Source organism: Odocoileus virginianus, chromosome 6, assembly GCF_023699985.2.
Source record: "Odocoileus virginianus isolate 20LAN1187 ecotype Illinois chromosome 6, Ovbor_1.2, whole genome shotgun sequence".
Taxonomy (NCBI): Eukaryota; Metazoa; Chordata; class Mammalia; order Artiodactyla; family Cervidae; genus Odocoileus; species Odocoileus virginianus.
The window spans coordinates 1,624,976-1,646,316 of record NC_069679.1 but is presented as its reverse complement, the minus strand read 5'-3'; the positions used below and the strand labels follow the sequence as shown (position 1 = coordinate 1,646,316).

Genomic DNA, 21,341 nt, shown 5'->3' with positions numbered 1-21,341 from the left:
AAAAAAAAAAAAAAGGAGTTGTTAAGGCTGAAAAAAAGAAAAGAAAGGTTATGTAGCAAGTAAGCTTTGACTTCTGAAAACATCTTTATTTGCTTTAATTTTGGAATGTTTTGGATGAATAGAATTATAGATCCTAAATAGTTTTCCTACAGCATTTTGAAATCTGCTCTCAGCCTTTTTCTCAGTTTCCCCATTCTAATATGCAGACTCCAGTTCAATCCCCTCTGGGCATCTGTCAGGCAGAAAAAAATCCACCCTCCATGTCCCCCCCTGCACATAACGCTGTGCTCTTCAATCTATGTTTCCAGGTTCACATCCTCTTCCCATCTCCCAGAAATTTGTGAAAACGTCTCAACTGCTGATGCCCAATAGATCTCTCATTATCCTTGTAATTATGGGTTTATACTCTTAAGTTTTTTTTATCACTTCAATAGGATCTTGGGAAAGAAGGATAACCAACATACATGCTCTGGTCACCTTCTTGAATCAGAATTTCATATAAATTTCATTTTTTCTTGCCCTTTTCATTAAAAAAATAAATATCAGAGCTGTATTTAACTCTCTTTTGCTAAATGCACAGACTTCAATGACACTATGTTTATACAGGGTTTTGCAAAATAATTTTTTGCAATTCTGGATATTTCAGAATTACTGAAGCATTAACTGATGATTAAGGGTGAAAAAGAGTAGAGAAGGAGGGAATGCCTCCCACAAGTCAGAGGATACAGCCTTGTTTATTTCTCAGAACAAGCACGCATTAATCCACAAGCTTCCTGGAACAGTACCCTTTATAGAAAAACGATTGTTCCCAATTCTGATAAGTTCATAATTTCCAAGAGGAAAAGAGATACAAGCATTTATATTTACCACCAACTAAAGTGCAAAGCAAGTGAGGAATAAAGCCAATTAGCAAAGTCTTTATAAATCATAGTACCCCTTTATTCTCAATTCTAATAATTTGCTCGTTTGAACAAGTGCATGAACGCTTAGTTGGTCAGTTGTGTCCAACTCTAGCCGCCAGGCTCCTCTGTCCATGGGATTTTTTTTTCAGGCAAGAATACTGGAATGGGTTGCCATTTCCTCCTTCAGGGGATGTTTCCCAGTCCAGGGACTGAACCCTCATCTCCTGCATTGAGAGCAGATTCTTTACTGCTGAGCCATTGCGGAAGCCTGTTTGAACAAAAATCTGTCTTAATAAGGTAATCATGACTGTAAAAGAATGGCAGTGTTTAGTCTCCCACAGAGACTACCTTCTTTGTAAGGACCGAAGATCAAATTTTCCTGTTATTTAGGCATGGAATCTTATTTGAGATCAACCATATTTGACCATCATGCAACAGCTACAAATAATAGTATAAAAGCTACAGATATTATAAAAGGAACAGAATAATAGTACTCTGATCTCTTTAATATTAAGCAGGGTCCACAGATGAATTAGCTTTCTGTACGAATATCTGAATGTCATGTTTCATATTGATAATACTCTTTTTAAAATAATATAATGTATGCATATTGTAGATGGTGAGAATGACTGCAATATAATCGAGTTCTGCCCAGAGGCTGCTGGACCCACATTTCCCTCTTTTGATTTGGGGCTGTAAATTGTTTTTGGAGTAACTGAGAGAAGAATCAAGGGTTCAATCCCTGGGTTGGGAAAGTCCCCTGGAGAGGAGATGGCAACCTGCTTCAGTATTCTTGTCTGGAAAATCTCATGGACAGAGGAGCCTGGTGAGCTTCAGTACATGTGGTCCCAAAGAGTCAGACACGACTGAGTGCGCACACACAAAGAACAGTCAGGGGGAACTGAATGTGTGGATCCAGCCAGTCCATCCTAAAGGAAATCAGTCCTGAATATTCATTGGAAGGACTCATGCTGAAGCTGAAACTCCAAAACTTTGACCACCTGATGCAAAGAACTGACTCATTGGAAAAGACCCTGATCCTGGGAAAGATTGAAGGCAGGAGGAGGAGGGGAACACAGAGGATGAGATGGTTGGATGGCATCACTGACTCAATGGACATGAGTTTGAGCAAGCTCTGGGAGTTGGTGATGGACAGGGAGGCCTGGTATGCTACAGTTCATGGGGTCACAAAGAGTTGGACACGACTGAGTGACTGAACTGAACTGAACGTGTGGATGATGAGATTATGTCAGTGATGCCAGGGCAGGCTGCATGAATGAAGGCTCCAACGTGGTTCCAACAGAGGGAAAGGGCTACAGAACAGACTTACTACATGGCCAATGCTGTATAGATGTGTTGAGCTCAAACAAGAAAAGGAAATGGCAACCCACTCCAGTATTCCTGCCTGGAGAATTCCATGGACAGAGGAGCCTGGCAGGTTACGGCCTAGGGTTTGGGGGTGGACTGAGCAACTAATACTTGACTTGACTTTAAAACTACACTTTCAACATAAAAACCAGTAAGACAAACCTTTGAGCAAATAGAATAACCCTGGGCTTACATGTTTTTATGTTTTCCGATAATGATGAGTGACTTGAATTTTTAGACCCCATTAATAATTAGACGACTACCTTCTGCCTATAGAACCAGAGGACCACATAGGTGCAGGCTGTGCATGTGTATACATGCTGAATTAAAGTGCTGTCCAGCTGCCTGAGGACCTCTGTACAGGCCCATGATTGAGGCCATGAGATGACTGGGGACAGAATGACCTAGAAGTCTGCTGCATCTCACTCCAGTTCAGAGGCAAAGGGTTCAGGGTCAGATCAAGAACCACCCACCTGAGGATGTGATTTATTTCACCCTTCTTCCTGCTTCCACTGAGGCTTAGTAAAAGCAACGAGAAGGAAAGGAGACAGAAAGGAAAGAAGGATGGATGAAAGGACGGGAGAGAGGGAGATAGCAAGACAGCGACATTTGTGAGATGAGACTAAGCTCCTGATGGTGGAGATCTGGTTCTGGTAGTTTCGTTTTATATAACACGTCACACACTTTTTAACTGAGTAAACTCTCAAGGTGTCTGTTCCCCTGGGAAACAAATGACAAAGCCTCTAAGAGCCTAAGCTCAGATTTTCTCTGTGACACCCCCGAAGAGCTCTACACCCCACTATTGTTGGGATGTAGCTTTTGTTGGATTAGCTTTTGCTGAAACTGATCGCCTGGGCTCTTAGCCACTCTCCACCTGATTTGTGACAGGATAAGGACAACATTTCAAGTTGCACATCTGATGGTCTCAGGCCAAGGGGAGAGACAGCTAACACAGAAAGCTCTGCCAGGATTTATTTTTAAAGCAATAAGCTTCTATCCCACGAGCTGCCATTTATTCAAAAGGTCATCTTGGCCACTTGGCTTCCTCTAAACCATTTTGCAGATAGCCTAATTTAGGAAAGAATCTCATCCCTGGGGGCAGTTTCTTTCAGGGAACATTTACTTAGAATTTGAATGAGCTGGCTTCCCTGGAGGGCCAGTGGTTTCACCTTGGCCTCCGGTCTGGCAGGGACTCGTGGGTACACAGAGTCCTGGGTGTCCGTCTGTCTCCCTACGTATCTTGCTGTTGAAAGCTACCAGCATGTAAGTACCTTGCACCCCTACCAACCTCCACCTGCAGTTGAAATGACCAGAGACAAAATTCTTGGAAAAAGATTCCCAGCTGTGGAATCTGCAGTTGTTGGCATGTAACCAGAGCCTGGGTCCATCTGTTTTGTGGGTCTAGGTTGAGGCAAAGGTTGAGGTTCACCTGTTTGGTTTTCTTTCCTCATACAAAGGACCTTTCTAGAGTTGGTCTGGAGCCACACTAAATGTGTATGGAGGGGTGATTCTTAACTGAGGACAGCCATGGTGCAAATGAGCTTTAAAAATTGCCACTCATTCCAGAGGTATTACAACCTGGACACTCAGCCCACGTTCAGTTTTCCAGGCTTTTCACACCGAGCCCAAGGCTGATTATTAGCTGTCTTCCTTGGCTTGCCTCTGATAGGGCTTTTACCTTCTTCCACTGATAAAGAGGAGCCTTTCCCCCAGACAATGCAAAGAATTTCTTCATCACTCAGCCCAATTTTTCCCTCTCTCTCGACAATGCGGTGTTCACATTTCTAAAGGAGCAACTTGCTTTTCCAATTCACCTGAACCCTCCGTGGGCATAGATCCTAAAGTCTTTACAGATGCCAGTCCCAATTAATTTATGGTGAGATTGCAAAGGGTAACAAGGGGCTGACCAACAAGGATAACAGGGTGGGATTCCCTGCTGGGTCAGGGCAGGACTGAGGCTGCGTTGCTGCCTTTGAACTCGCGAATGGGACAAGTGTTGCCTCCATCGCCGAGTGGCAGCATTAGGTGCAGAAGCAGTCCTCATTGTTGCAGGGATTTCGCAGCTAGGCCTCCCAGACAACTGCACTTCCTTTCCCCAACTCAACTTCCTAAAGAAGAAAAGTCACCAACAGAAATCAGAGAGGATGCATATGTTATGTCTAACTTCATTGTATTTAAATTAATGTGACCTGGTGGCCCTGTCCTACTTGGAGCAAGGAAGTCTGCCTTTCCTCTCCAGATCCCTCTCTTGGATGGAACTAGGAATTCCAGGGGTCCTCTTAGGACTCAGTGGGCACCCCTGGGATTCCTGGACCTACTCAGGAGATGAATCTGGGGAGGTAATTGTCATTATCAGCGCAAAGGGCCCCATCCCCCACGGCTCTCCTTGCTCCCACTGTATGTACCCAGGGACAGGGTAAGAGAACATTCAAGCATCAGCTGCCTACCCCACCATTCCCAGAAGCCCCTCCACTTTCCAATCCGCTAAGCAGGCTCACAGTCCACTCCCTCAAATAACAACCCAGTGATGGTTAATTCCTTGCTAAAAACACTCTAAAGAAAAAGAGTAACAAGGTCTCTTCTACAAAATGCATTATAGACATAGACCAGAGTTTTTAGAAAATCTTGAGGAAGGCTTGCACCTACAATGTTGGCTGAAATTATTTTTACTATAATGGTATGTTTTCCAAGGAAAGTATAAATATCTTGTGCTTATCCAACTATAAAAAGCACAAATTAAACACAAACAAAACTAAAATAAACAGCCAAATTCAATTTAACAATATTGATAGAACATGTCAGATAGTAAGATTTTAATTGAAATGAAACTGCCACTTTTAGAAGTAATTATAATAATTGTTGACATTTCCTGAGCAAATTCCTGGCCAAAGTCCTGCGGTGACTATGTATTTAACTCCACAGCGGCTCCGGCGGTCAGCACTGCTGCTGTATGTCTTGTTCAGCTGCCTGTCGTGTCCGACTCTTTGCAACCCTTTGGACTGTAGCCCACCAGGCTCCTCTGCCCATGGGAGTTTTTAGGCAAGAATACTGGAGTGGGTTGCCATTTCCTCTTCCAGGGGTCTTCCTGACCCAAAGATTGAACCCGATTCTCCTGCAGCTCCTGCATTGCAGGCGGATTCTTTCCTGGTTGAGCCATCTAGGTACTACTGTTAACTCCCATATTACTGATAAAGACAATGGGCCCAGAGAGGTTAGATTATTTTTCAGATGAGGAGATTCATCTGAAAGGGTGCAGAGACTAAGCTTTGAACCCAAGGTGTCTGATCTAGGGCCTCTACCTCTTCTCCATCCATGCAGAAGAGAGATGCCAATTTGATATCTTCATATTGATTCTAAGAACACTATCCAAAAAAGTCAAATTGACACCATTCACAGAGAATCAATCTTGCTTTCCTGTTCCATGTAGTGATGTAGTGATTATTTGTAACGATTACCAACTTGTGTTGGGATACATTATACGAACAAGGGAGTCATGTGTTACTCTGACTTCAGAAATTTTGCCATGGCCTCTGTGAGGAATCATTGATCTCTAAATAAAGTTTAGTAATAGGTTGTCTTACTCAATAATTTGTTGCCCTGGTGAAGATGTTATAAACGATGCCTCTGCTTTCCCAAATGGTCTAAAGACAACTGTAAGACTTATATGCCAAATTAGTGTATTCTAACTGACATGGCCCTTTCCTTCTACATGAATGGAGGTAAGAGAAACCTATGACTCTGCTAAATTTCTTTTATGTAAATAAAGAGTATGAGCGTCTAGGTCTCTAAATGAATTCTTGTGGCTCCCTGTGGAGTCTGCTCCCAGAAGCCCACAGCCCCACACTTGCTTTAGAGTTAACTCTAAAAACATACACAGTACTACATACAGAGTAGGTAAACAACAAGACCTACTGTAGCCCATAGGGAATCCTACTATTTATCTTGGAATAATCTATAATGGAAAAGAATCTGGGAATTCTCTGGTGGTTCGGTGGTTAGGTTCAGTGCTTTCACTGCTGGGGCCTGGACTCAATCCCTGGTGGGGGATCTAAGCCGTGAAACATAGCCAAAAAAAAGAAAGAAATCTGAGAAAGAATATATCTATTTTTAATTGGAGTATTTGCAATGTACACGTATACATGTATAACTGAATCACTTTGCTATACACTTGAAGCTAACACAACACTGCAAATACTTCATTAAAAAAAAAATCTCTTAGGAGGGCTAAAGTGAGTTTAGGGATGAACGTGACGCAGCTGATGCTTTCAGGGCCCCGCTCATATTCCTCGAAGCTCACTGATTCATTGTCCTTCTCTGCCTGACTTTCAGCTGTCCACATCTGCATTGAGGATTTTTTTTCTGAAACCATTCACTTTCCTGAATGTGGTCCTGCTCAGAAGTCGAAAAGTGATGGGGAGTTAACACCCCAACCCCCAACCCCAGTAGCAATACCTGGGCTTCCCTGGTGGCTCAGTGGTAAAGAATCTGCCTGCAATGCAGGAGACCGGGGTTCGATCCCTGGGTTGGGAAGATCCCCTGGAGTAGGAAATGGCAACCCACTCCAGTATTCCTGCCTGGAGAATCTCTATGGACGGAGGAGCCTGGCAGGCTACAGTCCATGGGGATGCCAAGAGTGGGACTCGACTGAGCAACCAATACTTTCACTTCACTTCTCCCCCGACTCCAGAGGCAACACTCACCCTGTAACTCTCGGGTGCTGGTGTGGGAACGCATCAGCTCCTTTCCCCTCCAGAGGGCTCACGTTCACAGTCTCTCTGTTTCCCTGCTGGTTCCAGCCACAGGCACCTCTGTGGGACCAGGTTCACAGCGTGCCCTTTGGGGGCTGCTGTCGTATCCTTATCACTTGCCCACCTCTGAGAGGTGCTCCCTGGACTCTCCAGATAAACCCTTTGTACTTGCACTTCAGGATCTGCCTTTGGAAAAATCGACACTACCGCAGAAAGGTAAGCTTCAGTTATGTGAACCTGCATGTATTTGAAACTAGACTTTTTCCAATATTGCTCAAGAGTGAGGTCTACATCAAAAATCCATGCACCTTTTCTCTTCCCTGGGTGTTCTTGTTCATTCACACACACATGTTTCTACCCCTTCCATTTTTCCATCCCTCTTCTTTTTTTCTTTTCTTTTTTTTAAATAGCAGTTTGGCTCATAGACTACTTAGGAACAACCAAGCATTTTCCCTTGAATCCTCCCAGTCCCCCAAAGCAAACAATATTTTTTAAAAAGCAGCCATCTCCAGCTAGCATTCAGGTGTCTCCTAAGGCTTAGGAAAATGCCCTAAAACCCTCAAGTTCTCTTAGCAAGAAGGGCTGCACAAACCTTCCCCTTGTGGAGTGTTCTCTTGGCTGCGTGGATCTGGGTTTTCAAGAGTCGGTTGGATGGAGAATGGCGCCCGGAGGCCTCCGTCGCTGAGCTGGCGGCCGCCCATCCCCACCCACGGAGGGAAGCTGCCGGGAGTGAGCGCCCTTTGGCCCTGAGTCTGGTTGGTTCAGCGCTGCGGAAGCCCAGGTGGATCTACTTGCCCCATCTCGGGAATGCGTGGTCCAGTGAATGCCGTGGTCCCCATCCGGGAGAGAGGCCCGGGCCTCCGCTGTGCTGGGAACCTCTTCTCCCTGTCGGGGCGGCCGCAGGGCACACAGCCTTCAGCGCCTTCCCCAAGAACAAACACCAGGAGCAGGCGCTCAGCAGACAGCCTCCAGCTGCGGGCTCTGATTCCTGAGTCAGCAGGAGGGGCCCGGGGCTCTGTGCTTCACAAGTCCCCCGGCCGATTCTCACGGGCAGGCAGACTAGGGAAACCACGGAGAGGAGGGCGGCAGGGGCAGGTTCAGGGCAGACAGAACCCTGCTGGGCCTGTACATTGCCTGAGCGGACAGCCCCTCACATCCAGAATGCAGGGAGGGGGAGTCACTGCTAGCCCGTGGCCTTGCCAGGCCTGGACGACTTTGAGAACTCAATGAGGTGCTGGAACAAGCAAGACTTGTCTAAAGCGACCCTCATAGCCTGGGTGATCTTTTCAGTGGCACTTAGGTCTGCTTCTTGGTTTGCACTTCCCAGGCAGCTCACACATTCTTTACCCAGGCGGTAAAAAATCTGCCTGCAATGTGGGAGACCTGGGTTCGATCCCTGGGTCGGGAAGATCCCTTGGAGGAGGAAATGGCAACCCACTCCAGTATACTTGCCTGGAGAATCCCCATGGATGGAGGAGCCTGGCGGGCTACAGTTTATGGGGTTGCAAAGAGTCAGACACGACTAAGCACAGCACAGCTTAGGTTTGCTGCAGAAGCTAAAAACTGGAGTCATCAGTCATTCCTCCTGCTAGAGTTAGGGAACAGGAATGAGGAAGCAGAGAAAAATGGTCCATTAGACAGTGTAAAGGGTAGAGTTAAAGAAATATTCTTCATTAGGAATTACTTGCATTTTTTTTTAAATCAAAGGGAATTTATATTGAAACTTCTGTCATGTTCCAAGGGTGTGAGATCTTCCTCTTTCTCCAAAAGTGGCACAGTGTGAAATGTCTGTAGTTGGCTGGAATGAAGCAAGAGCCACAGGTCTGTTTGGTTGGGGGCCGGACCTCCTGAATCTCAGCCTCCTGAACCCTGATCCCCATTCACCGTCTCCAGCCCTTCTCCCCTCCCAACAACTTCCTAGTTTCAGATCACTCACCTCAGCACTCGGCTCAGAGACACTGAAAGGCTCACCGCTGCCCTTGAGAAGACCAGCGACTGTGAGTGTGCGCCTCAGCATCCCTCCTGGCCCTCCGCTACGTCCAGCCTTACCTCCTCACCGCTCATTGTGGGCCCTCTGTTCTTGCACTGTCAGGCTACTGGAGTTCTCGGAACGTGGTAGGTACAATCCCACCTCTGGGCATTTGTTCTTTGGTTTTCGCATCTCGTGTGTCTCCTGCATTGGCAGCAGATTCTTTCCCACTGCGCCACCTGGGAAGCCAATACTTGGATACTAAGCCAGTATTATTACGATGAGCTTTTGGACATTCAGATGGCAATAATGGCTTCTATTTTTTTTTTTTTTTTGAGTGTCCTAATTTTTTATTGTGGTAAAAACACAAACATGAGAGCTACTCTCTTAACCTAAATTCTAAGTGCACAATGCAGTACTGTTCATTGTGGCCACAGGCTGGTACAGCAAATGTCTAGAACATGTTCTTCTTGTATAACTGAAGTGACCCTTTCTTAAGTCTGGGGGAGACAACAAAGCTAGCGGCCCAGTCCTGAGGGGCGGTCCAGGCTGTATCAGGCACCTCTGCCTCTTCCCCTTTGTGGATGAAAGGTAGAAGAGCGGAGGGTGCCCAGGAGGGCGCGGCATTTGTGTCATCAGAACAACGAGTCTGTGCTTCACTTCTCCCCGTCGCCACACCTTTGCATGTGACGCTGAAATTCCTTTCACTAAAGAGGCGCTGTCCGTCTCTCCAGCCCCTCAAGTCTAGGATGCCTCTGTGTCTCGCTTCGGATGTGACCACGGTGTGGATGTTCCAGTTTCAGTCCTAGACGTCGGGAGGTCCTCGTGTTTCCTCTCCTGCTCCTCTGTCGTTGTCATGAGAATGTGCAGGAGCAGCATGCTGGAAGGTGAGAGGCAGTGGACCACAGGAAGTCAGCCCAGTCATCCCCATGAAGGCCTCCCTGCACCAGCTAGGAGATGCCCAGAGGTGCTGACGGAACTGCCCGAGGACCCCAGAGCATGAGGAATACATGCTTATTGTCACGTGTCTCTGGGGTCTCACGTGGTTTGTTACACACCAGTGCCTGACTGATATCTCTACATCAAAAGGAGTTTTAACACTCACAAATACAGGGACTTCCCTGGTGGTCCAGTGACTGGGATTCTGGGTTCCCAATGCAGGGGGGCCCGGGTTCAACCCCTAGTCAGGGAACTAGATCCCACAGCCCGTGACTAAGACCCGGTATAGCCAAATAAATAAATATTAAAACCCATGGATACCACTTAAAAATAAAGCGGCCTGCATACTCTCCCTTTGCCCCCTAAAACAGAGAATGGGTTTCTAGATTGTTTGTAAATATATCCAATACTTAAGAAGCTGTTAACTATGGTTACTTCTGAGGAAATGACAAGGGTTGGAGGGGTATTTTCACTGGACCCCCTCTTGTTCTTTGGGAATTTGAACCACGTGAGTGTCCCCTGCTTTTAAACAGGCATTAAAAATTCTACATAAATACAGAGCACTGAGCTATATCTCTAAAGGAGGAGGTACCCATTTCCGTACATAGAAAGCAAAGTTAGTGACAGACACAATTATTGGTAAAGCTAAATCTTCCAATGAATACAGTCAGATATCTGGAGCCAATATCCAGGGGAAACTATCTAGAGAATCTTGAAAGTCCAGGAACTTTGCAGATAGACGTGCTGATCTACAGCATAATTCTGAAGAAATTTAGCATTTTTACAGCAAAACGGTGGTTTCCTACTTGCTGACCACAAAACATACTAGATCAGAGACACAGTTCTGTGACTCTCAGGGTCAGCAGTGCATCACCCCTGCCTCTTCTTTCAGATGTAAATGATCCAGGTCCCATCACAGAGACTGATTATAGGTGTGAGATGCAGCCCCAAAATGTCTTATAATAAGCAGCTCAAATAATGTTTATGGACCTCATTTTGAGAAACAGTGTATTCACTACTATGTGTTCTCATTTGCCTTCATTGTACAGAAATCATGAGCCTTTGGTGCCTGATTCAGTCTCCCTAAGTAGGAGATCATCTAATTTGACAGCTAGTTGAAAAAAAAAGAAAGGAATAAGTGAAATTAAGGACTCAACAGTTTGGGTCAAGGAAGGCAGACGTGAGTTAAAGAAACAACCCTCCATGTTTTTTTTTCCCCACACTGAGTCAGAAAATTATTTTAATAGTTACAAAACAAGTTTGTTTGTTTTTTTTTAAACAGAATCAGTATAAAATAGCTGTTGATTTCTCCATAATTATCAGAATTATTTATATGTGAGGTCTTGGCTAAGTAGGGCTGAAATCAACAAAAGGTCTTGGACTGTTGGCTCAGAAGTCTTCCTGGGAAGCCCACCATGTTTTGTCTGTCATGCTCAACTCTTATGAGATGAACTGGTCCATCTTTTAAAAGGTATCTTTTTGTTCATTCTTTGCAGACTTGAAGTGAACTGGGCAGCATTTATTAAACACCTTCCAGCTCCTGTCATTGACCACTTCTTCAACATTCAGTTCTGACTGCATCCGTTTCAACTTTGTCTGTTTTTTCTAACTTCCTTTAATAATGTTAAATCATCCAAATTCTTTTCTCTCTCTTCTCAGAGCTGTTTTACTACTGATGAGGTCTGAGCTATACAGTTTTTTATGACTCTGTCCCAACTGATATAGGCCACCATCAATGGCTCAAAGTTGCTTACAGATTTGGCTGGCATTAATTTTCCCTGGGAAGGAAACTGTTGGAACCGTGTTGTTTGATTCATGCACTATTCTGTCATCAATCGTCCTCACCTTGAGTAACCTGGAACTGGACAAACTCCTCTCAGTTCACACTGCCACTGGGCACCTCCATATTGGACCTAAAGCCCCAGTTTTTTAAAAAAGGAGCTTGTGGAAGAATTAATCAGATTTTTCAAATACTAGACAATATATGGGTTACATACATAAATTCATTTTTAAGAATAAGAGGACTGACATAATTATTGCAACAAATTCAGTCAGAATAAAGGTTTCTGTTTTGTTATAAATAAATAATGTTTGCTCCTTGATAAGGAAAGAGAAATTCCAGAGGAAAATAAATGACCAGCCCTTTTGATACAAGTATAAAGTCTATCAGAGGAAAAAGTACAGCTCTGGTAATGTGTGTTACCAAAATGCTGTACTGAATGTTCTGGTAGCTGTTGAGGACAAATAAAGACATTCTTGGCTTCAAAGTCTGGCTAAAGACATTTTTATGTTTTCAAGTTTTGTAGAATTCTAGGGTTCCACAAGATAATTGCGAAGGAAGTGTGAACCTGTCAAATGTAGGTATAGACTCACAGAATTTTCTAACATTTTCATCTCCTGCTTGATAACATATCAAGCAAGAAATACTAATTGGTGGCTAGGAAATGCTCTAGAGTGTCTGCTTCAAAATTACTGTAGATTAAAATAAAGAAAAAAACTAGTAGAGGAAGTTCTGAATACCTTTGTACCTTGGGGAGAAAATAAAGAACGTAGTATCAGGGTTTGTTTTTCTGTTTGTTTATTTGGTTTTTGTGTTGTTTTAATGCGCACTGCATTTTTGTTAGAGAAGCAGTACATACTCGGGCTTCCCAGGTGGTGCTAATGGTAAAGAACTGCCTGCCAATGCAGGAGACATAAGAGACATGGGTTCGATTCCTGGGCTGGGAAGATCCCCTGGAGGAGGGCATGGCAACCCACTCCAGTGTTCTTGCCTGGAGAATTCCCATGGACAGAGGCTCCTGGAAGGCTATAGTCCATGGAGATGCAAAGAGTCGGACATGACTGTAGTGACTTAGCAGGTACATACATACTCAAGAAAGGGTAAATTAATGAAAGGAAAAAAGTAACCCAACTCTCCAAACACAAATTTAAATGTGTTGGTATATTCCCCATCAGCCTTGGCTAATAGATCCCACATGAATTTGTTTTTTCTTCCCATATTTCTGGTTTCACATTGCATGTACATACTGCATCTGGCTTTTTAATAAATTAAGTATTATAAGCACTTAGTACCATTACATACACTTAATATATATCATTTTGAATGGGTATAATAGTTTTGGAAAAGCAGTCCTCCAGAGTTTGACATCTAGCAGGTTTCCAGTCTTTTAACTAATATGCAAATAAAAATGCTCTTAAAAACTAGAAGTCTATTTTTTTTTTGTTACTTTTAATTATTTCTTGAGGCTAGCTTCCCAAAAGTCATACAACTGGGTCCAAGCTTGTGTACATTTTAAGGATGATGACAATTTGTCTAATTGCTCTCTTAAAGCATGTCCATCAGAATTCTCTTACTCTAGCTGGTATTTATATTTTCCTTCTTTCCATGCTTCCTTTGGTGGCTGTTTACAGCTATCACAGGAAAAAAAAATCACTGCTAATTAGGTAGGTGCTAGTGTTGCGTCTCTGGTGGCTCAGATGATAAAGAATTCACCTGCAAAGCAGGAGACCTGGGTTCAATCCCTGGGCCAGGAAGATCCCCTGGAGGAGGGCATGGCAACCCACTCCAGTATTCTTGCCTGGAGAATTCCGTGGACAGAGGAGCCCGCTGGGCTCTAGTCCACGGGGTCGTAGAGTTGGACATAACTGAACAATAAATACTTACACTTTTTCAGAGTTGTCTTGTTTTAAACTGTAGCTATTTGATTATTACTGAGATGCAATATTCTTCCCATAAAAGTTACAGTTCCTCTTTCACTATCTAGTATTTTTAAATTTTGTTTTCCTATCCACTTGAAACAGGGCTTCTATAATGGAGAATCTGAGCTTCCCAGGTGGTGCTGGTGGTAAAGAACCTGCCTGCCAATGCAGCAGGCGTGGGTTCAACTCCTGGGTCAGGAAGATCCCCTGGGGTAGGAAATGGCAACCCATTCCAGTTATTATTCTTGCCTGGAAAATCCCATGGACAGAGGAGCCTGGAGGGCTAAGTCCATGGGGTCTCATGGAGTCAGACACGACTGAGTACACAGACACACACAATGGAGAGTTTACGCCAGGTCAACTTACTAGATCTCTGTTTTCTCCCAGGCACAGACAGAATCGTGACTCCCGTCAGGATGATCCTGGGGCTGACTCATTTGCCTGAGGATTTCCAAAGCTGCTCATTCCAGCACCATCAAGATGGAAGCCCCTGAGGCTGACTAGCACCCCCAGCGTGTCCGTGAGGTCACCATTTCCAGTCAGACCCAGAGACAAGAAGCATATACACATCTGCTTTCTGGTAGCCAGGCGCTGCTGCTATCTGCTGGGCACTATCTTTACAAAGGGGAGTCGGGAGTTGCCGCTGTAAAACGCCAGCCTCTTGTGGGATGGTTTTATGTATGAGATTAGAACCTTTTAAACTATCTTTCTCCTTAGGTTGGAAAAAAAACAAACCCACAAGTGGAGAAAATAATACAGCAAGCTAGATATCACCTAAAACAAATTTTGATTAAGCACTTATGCGACTGCTGCATTAAAAACTGCCCCAGAAAGTGATTGCAAGGATATGAGAATTGAATTTTCTGTGTCTGGACCTCTGAGCTGGCCCAGTTTTGCCTCAGGGTCATATCTCAGGGCCCTGCTACTCTAAGTATGGTCCAACATGGCCTGGGAACTTGTTAGACTCACAGCCCCGTCCCCTCCCAGACCTACTGCATCAGCCTGGAGTCTACTGATAATCCAAATACATGTTAAACTTGAGAGGCATTCTTAACGCAGTGGTGTCAATTCTGGTATAACACATTTAGAATCCCACAAGGGGCTTGACTACAATATGCATGTCCGGGCCCCGGCCCCAGAGAGCAGTGACTGGCCTTTAGAATTGTGTAGAAGCTTTCTAGCGATTTCGTGCGCAGCCAGATGAGAACTGACCTAGGGTTTCTAAAAATTCCTTCTAACAAGGCAACACTGATAAAACAAAACAAAAACTCTGTCTGAAACGTGAGGTCTTCAAATTCCATGCTTTTTAACTGTTACATTTTATGATTAAACCCCCAAATCAGCTCCTGGAGGAGAGGGAAACACTGAAAAAGACTTTTTTTTTTTTTAAACTTTGTTCTGGCCAATTTCAAGAGCAACTAGGTATCTCGGATAAGAAATGAAATGTCAAAAACAAACAAAAATGGAGAAGGAAATGGCAACCCACTACAATATTCTTGCCTGGAAAATTCCATGGACGGAGGAGGCTGGTGGGCAACAGTTCACAGGGTCACACGACTGAGCATGCACACATGAGGGGGTAGAAGGAGATGGGTTGGTAGCAATAAACAGGAGAACTAAAAAAAAGTACACACCCACAAAACAACTGAAGTCCTGCTGTTAAATGCTTCTGAGTAATGACAATCCTGCCTCGGTCATGCTCTTACTCCCTGGCACGGGTGATGCAGCAGAACACTGAAATGACCCAGTCTTGCGGTAATTAACGTGGGTAAGGCTTCCCTGGTGGCTCAGGAATAAAGAATCCTCCTGCCAGCGCAGAAGACGTGGGTTTCATCCCTGGCCTGGGAGGGAGCAACTAAACCCATGCATCACAACTACTGAGCCCGCCCTCTAGGGCCCGGGATGGGAAACTACTGAGCTCACGCTCTAGGGCCTGGATGGGAAACTACTGAGCTCACACTCTAGGGCCTGGATGGGAAACTACTGAGCCTGTGCTCTAGGGCCCGGAGTCCAGAACTACTGAGCCCGTGCCCTAGGGCCTGGGATGGGAAACCTACTGAACCTGCGCTCTAGGACCCGGGATGGGAAACTACTGAGCCTGTGCTCTAGGGCCCGGGATGGGAAACTACTGAGCTCACGCTCTAGGGCCTGGATGGGAAACTACTGAGCCTGTGCTCTAAGGCCCAGGGTCCGGAATCACTGAGCCTGTGCTCTAGGGCCCGGAGTCCGGAACTACTGAGCCCGCGCTCTAGGGCCTGGGATGGGAAACCTACTGAGCCTGTGCTCTAGGGCCCGGGATGGGAAACTACTGAGCCTGCGCTGTAGGCCCCGGGATGGGAAACTACTGAGCCCACGTGCTGCAACCGCCGAAGCCCAGGTGCCCTAGGGACCACGCTCTGTAACAAGCCACAGTCACGGGAAGCCCTCATATGGCAGCTAGAAAGGAGCCCCCGCTCGCCACCACTAGAGAAAAGCCTGTGCAGCAATGAAGACCTGGCACAGCCAAATAAATAATTAAAACATTAAAAAAAAAAAAAAAGAGTAAAACAGCTTGACCGGCCCTGCCACTACCCCATGTCTTCAGGCTACCATATAAGCGGTTTCAAAGCTAACTCTCCAGTGTTCATGAGTCATTTCCTGAAGAGATGGCCAGCCAACGGGGTAGAAACCTCCTGTGCTATCTGAATTCAAGATGCTGCTGAATATGGCATCTGCTTTTTAATTCTGGCTTCTTCTGTCCAGAAGACCAGTGTGCAGTGCCCAAGAGTGCATGTGCTGTTCTCTTAATAGAGGTGCCCCAGTGGGTGGGTCGGGGAGGCTGATGGAAACGAGGCCTCACCTAAAGCTTTTCCTTCACGAGGCCACACGGCACTGCTGCCTGAAATCAGTTCCTACTGCTTCAAGACACGGATCTCCCAGCTGAGAGGCTGCCAGAAACCCAGTGGGGTGGCCTGGAACTGCACACCAACTGTTCACCTGTGTGCTTTGTAATAGGACCAGTTTCCATGTTTTCTTGAAGGTAACAAAGTTGGAACTCTTGCATAAGAGCAGTGTTTTCAAATTTTCTTGAGACTTCAATATGCCTAAATATACCTAAAAACCCTAAAGAGGTTTTTTTTTTTTTTTTTTTTTTTCCATGTAGGTTATATCTAGTTGTGTGCCGGAGTCAGCTGGTACCAGTTCACGAGAATTCAACATTCAGGAATTTTTCAAGCCAACTGTTAAAACATTAGAAGCTTAAAATTCGCCACAAAGGGAATATTTATACCATGGAAAATGGCAAATGCTATTAATACCTATCAGAATCTTTTTCCTTTTTTGGGAGATTGGGTTTAGCAGCAAACCACAGATCCTATTTACACTTTAGACATTAAAATGGAGAATTTTTGAAAATGCTTCTGTTAAAAATAACAACAAACCCATTGCTCAGCCATAAAAAGGAATGAAATCATGCCATTTGCAGCAACATGGATGGGCCTAGAGGTTATCATGCTAAGTTAGCTAAAGACAAATACATCACTTAAAAGTGAAATCTAAAAAGAATTATATAAATGAACTTATTTATGAACAGAAACAGGTTTACATAGAAAACAAATTTATGGTTACCAAAGTGGGAAGAAGTTGTGGGGCTGTAAATTAGGAGTTTGGGATTAACAGATATAAACTATCACATATAAAATAAATAACAAGTTCTTAACATAAAGGCAATCCCAAAGAATGCTCAAACTACCACACAATGGCACTCATCTCACACGCTAGTAAAGTAATGCTCAAAATTCTCCAAGCCAGGCTTCAGCAATACGTGAACCATGAACTTCCAGATGTTCAAGCTGGTTTTAGAAAAGGCAAAGGAACCAGAGATCAAATTGCCAACATCCGCTGGATCATTGAAAAAGCAAGTTCCAGAAAAACATCTATTTCTGTTTTATTGACTATGCCAAAGACTTTGACTGTGTGGATCACAATAAACTGTGGAAAATTCTGAAAGAGATGGGAATGCCAGACCACCTGACCTGCCTCTTGAGAAACCTGTATGCAGGTCAGGAAGCAACAGTTAGAACTGGACATGAAACAACAGACTGGATCCAAATAGGAAAAGGAGTACGTCAAGGCTGTATATTGTCACCCTGCTTATTTAACTTATATGCAGAGTACATCATGAGAAATGCCGGGCTGGAGGAAGCACAAGCTGGAATCAAGATTGCCAGGAGAAATATCAATAACCTCAGATATGCAGATGACACCACCCTTATGGCAGAAAGTGAAGAGGAACTAAAAAGCCTCTTGATGAAAGTGAAAGAGGAGAGTGAAAAAGTTGGCTTAAAGCTCAACATTCAGAAAACTAAGATCACGGCATCTGGTCCCATCACTTCATGGGAAATAGATGGGGAAACAGTGGAAACAGTGTCAGACTTTATTTTTTTGGGCTCCAAAATCACTGCAGATGGTGACTGCAGCCATGAAATTAAAAGACGCTTACTCCGTGGAAGGAAAGTTATGACCAACCTAGATAGCATATTAAAAAGCAGAGACATTACTTTGCCAACAAAGGTCTGTCTAGTCAAGGCTATGGTTTTTCTAGTAGTCATGTATGGATGTGAGAGTTGGACTGTGAAGAAAGCTGAGAGCTGAAAAATTGATGCTTTTGAACTATGGTGTTGGAGAAGACTCTTGAGAGTCCCTTGGACTGCAAGGAGATCCAACCAGTGCATCCTAAAGGAGATCAGTCCTGGGTGTTCATTGGAAGGACTGATGTTGAAGCTGAAACTCAACTTTGGCCACCTGATGCGAAGAGTTGACTCATTGGAAAAGACCCTGATGCTGGGAGGGATTGGGGGCAGGAGGAGAAGGGGACAACAGAGGATGAGATGGCTGGATGGCATCACTGACTCAATGGACATGAGTTTGAGTGAGCTCCAGGAGTTGGTGATGGACAGGGAAGTTTGGCATGCTGCAATTCATGGGGTCGCAAAGAGTCGGACACAACTGAAAGACTAAACTGAACTGAATGTATAGCATACGGAACTATATTCAACATCTTGTAACAATCTACAATGGAAAGAATCTGAAAAATAATAATATGTATATATGTATAACTGAATCATTTTGCTATATACCAGAAACTAACATAAATCAACTATGTCAATAAAAAATAAAACTTAATGACAAATCCATTACATGTTAACATAAATACCATATTTTTTACAGAGAAAAAATTTCCCCTAAACAATGATTTAACGAAGTTACCTTGGTTTTTATTTTGGCAAATCTCTTTAACAGATGGTTTGATAGAAGAGTCAGATTTTCATACCTTGCTTCTGCATTCAATCTGGCATGTAATCATATGTCACCTGGCCTCTGGAAAATGCAATTGTATACTTGTGAGAGAATAAGACCGAAACGTTACCTTAGTGTTTCAAGACAGCTCTGACTGGGTGCATATTCTGAAAGGGTCTCAGGGACTGAGAATCACAGAATTAGAGCATTTCTCCTCTCTGCTCAGGTCACAGCTTCCTGAATTACACCTCCTTCTAAATCACACTTGGCACATCTTGTGGTTAATTATTCTCCATGCACACTTATTCTAGCAGTTTTGACACACAGCTATGCCAATTCTGCCAGGAAATTATTATTGATGACTGTTTTCCCAGTTAAGTTCATGATGGCACCTAGGTGAGAAGCTACCAGTGGAAAGGCCCAGGCCTCAGGGAAAAAACTTCCTCAAAAACATTGCTTCAGTTTTTCCATTTTGCTCCCGTAGCTTAAGACTTCCTGAAGGACACACTGACATTTCTCTTCATTTCTTAAATTAAGAACTGTAACCTCAAATTTTCCTTGTGTATATTTAACAGTCAAGTATTCCACTTCCTTTAAAATCCTATTTTTGACTTGGTGGAAAAAACATACTTTTGGGGGTTAAGAAAATCCAAATGTTTTTGGTTTCAAGCATATTTTTAAAAATGACAATGGAAGAGCTTAAAGGTCATCCTCTGGTTTGAGGACGGATCCCATTTTCTGGTGACTGTGACCTGAGCTGACTTCATTCAATAGATCCATTCCTGAAATACTATTCAGACTCCAGGCCTCAGGAAATTAAGTTCATGTGTTAACTTACAAATGCTGTGTGCTGACATAATTCTTGTTAGTTGAAATAACTTTTCTGTTGACTATGCACTTAGAAATACATTATCGGAATTTGGGGTTGACTTTCAGCTCTCATAGGTACTTATAATTTTGCTTTTAATTCCTCCTCCTCCCTCTGCCCCAGGGAGTGTTGGATGGCAAAGGACTGTCACTCAAGAGCAACCCTTCCTTAAGTTTCAACCTATATATCCCCTGACGTTGGTTTCTCTCTTCACTAGCAAAGAACTGCAGACTCTATCCATGATGCTCATAACTCGGGAATCCGAACATACTCCCATTGATATAACCTTAAATTTTCCTAAGAAGGGATTAAAAAAAAAAAAAAAGACACAGAAAGCTTTGTAATTAACTACCAACGCTTTTGGTAGAAATTGTACTTTTCTTTTTCCCTTCCAGTTCCATTCTCTGTGCCCCAAGAAACTCACCTTTATGGGCTACATCATCCAGATTCCCTTGACCTTGGGCTGCAGGTTCAAACCAGGAGCAATGGGAGGCACCAACAGAGGTCAGGGTGTGGGGGAGAGAATGTCTGTGCACCCCCCACCTGCTTTGGGCCTGGGGTGTAAGAGCTTGCCTTACCGCTAGTCCCTGGGCTCTTCAGCAGCTCTTGGCCCCCTTAACCCTGGCAATGCGTGTGTTAAGTCGCTTCAGTCGTGTCTGACTCTGTGTGACCCCCAGCCCCCCAGGCCCTTCTGTGCATGGGATTCTCCAGGCAAGAACACTGGAGTGGGCTGCCATGCCCTCCTCCAGGGGATCTTCCCGACCCAGGGATTGAGCCCAGTCTCTTACGTCTCCTGCGCTGGCAGGCAGGCTCTTTATCACCAGCGTCACCTGGGAAGCCCCTTAAGCCTGACCCACGCCTCTGCAAATCATCTCTTCATTAATGGCTTCCCTGGCGGCCGAGTGGTAAAGAATCCGCCTGCCAGTGCACGAGCCGTGGGTTCCACCGACAGTGGGGTCTGACGGGCCACAGACCACGGGGCCACTTCCTGACTACACAACAAACCACAGCTGAATCCTCAGACTGGCCCTCCTGCCAGGCTCTAAAGACACAATAAAACTCCATTCCAAACAGATCACGCAAACCTTCACGTTTATTAATAGAGGTTATACACATTTTTTAAAAAGAACATAAAAACAGTGATGTAATATTTTCTAAGTATATACTGATAATACAGTAATGGGTCTTATTAAGTTAGATGCATTTCAATATAAACAGAATGAATAAACAGTGACAGTATATCTTCACTAAATTAGAGAAAATGAATACAGTAACTAATAAAAACAATGTTAACTTTTACTTACTTTACAATACATATTTTTATGTAAATTATTCAATGGAATTTGGAAACAGTTTTCTATTCTTTTTGTTTGTTTAAAATGCCAACATTTTTTCATAAGGAAAAAAAGATATATATCAACATTATTTTTAATTATTTTGCTAAATACACAAGAATATTCTGTACTTGATACTCATCATAGGGTTAAAAAATGGCTTTTAAAGCCATTTCATTAACTCTTAACAAAAGTGAATGGAAAAAATGGAGACTATTTGCCTAGATTTCAAAGTCA

At 44.0% G+C, this 21,341-nt stretch overlaps 1 protein-coding gene and 1 pseudogene across 1 annotated transcript in view; both read right to left on the bottom strand.

Moving 5' to 3' along the window:
• Positions 1-7,741, bottom strand: part of F2RL1 (F2R like trypsin receptor 1) — a 58,848-nt gene extending 51,107 nt beyond the window's left edge. The window contains exon 1 of the transcript XR_011488117.1: positions 7,611-7,741. The gene's annotated coding sequence lies outside the window, so the exon portion shown is untranslated. The remainder of the gene's footprint in view (positions 1-7,610) is intronic.
• A 3,649-nt stretch (positions 7,742-11,390) lies between these two features.
• Positions 11,391-11,832, bottom strand: LOC110141117 (protein MIX23 pseudogene; annotated as a pseudogene).
• Between the last annotated feature and the right edge of the window lie 9,509 nt (positions 11,833-21,341).